Source organism: Corvus brachyrhynchos, unplaced genomic scaffold, assembly GCF_000691975.1.
Source record: "Corvus brachyrhynchos isolate BGI_N302 unplaced genomic scaffold, ASM69197v1 scaffold618, whole genome shotgun sequence".
Taxonomy (NCBI): Eukaryota; Metazoa; Chordata; class Aves; order Passeriformes; family Corvidae; genus Corvus; species Corvus brachyrhynchos.
The window spans coordinates 15,367-16,116 of record NW_008239314.1 but is presented as its reverse complement, the minus strand read 5'-3'; positions in this window follow the sequence as shown (position 1 = coordinate 16,116).

The following is a 750-nucleotide window of genomic DNA, read 5'->3' as shown; positions in this document are numbered from 1 at the left end:
CCCCCCAGACCCTCGGAGTGACCCCCCCAGACCCTCCCCCACCTCCTCGGTCTCAGCCGAGCGCCGCGTTGACCACACGAACTCCATGACAGCCACCAGGATGGCCACGACCAGACCGCAGACCAGCACCACGAAGATGCCGCCGATGTTCTCCATGCCCAGCCCTGGGGGACGTGGGGGGGGCCACCCGGCACAACCCAACTCAACTCAACTCAACTCAACCCAACTCAACTCAAGTCAACACAACTCAACGCAACTCAACTCAACTCAACTCAACACAACTCAATTCAACCCAACTCAACTCAACCCAACCCAACCCAACCCAACTCAACCCAACTCAACTCAACCCGACTCAACCCAACACAACTCAACTCAACACAACTCAAGTCAACACAACTCAATGCAACTCAACTCAACTCAACCCAACTCAACTCAATTCAACCCAACTCAACTCAAGCGGCCCCAACCCAACTCAACCCAACCCAACCCAACCCAACTCAACCCAACTCAACCCAACACAACTCAACTCAACACAACTCAACTCAGCTTGGTCAACCCAACCCAACCCAACCTGGGTCAACCAAACTTGGTCAACCCAACCCAACCCAACCCAACCCAACCTGGGTCAACCAAACTCAGTCAATCCAACCCAATCCAACCCAACCCAATCCAACCCAACCCAACCCAACTCAACCCAACCCACAGTCCCCTTCAGTCCCCCACCTTTGGCACGGTGGTCCTCCTCCTTGG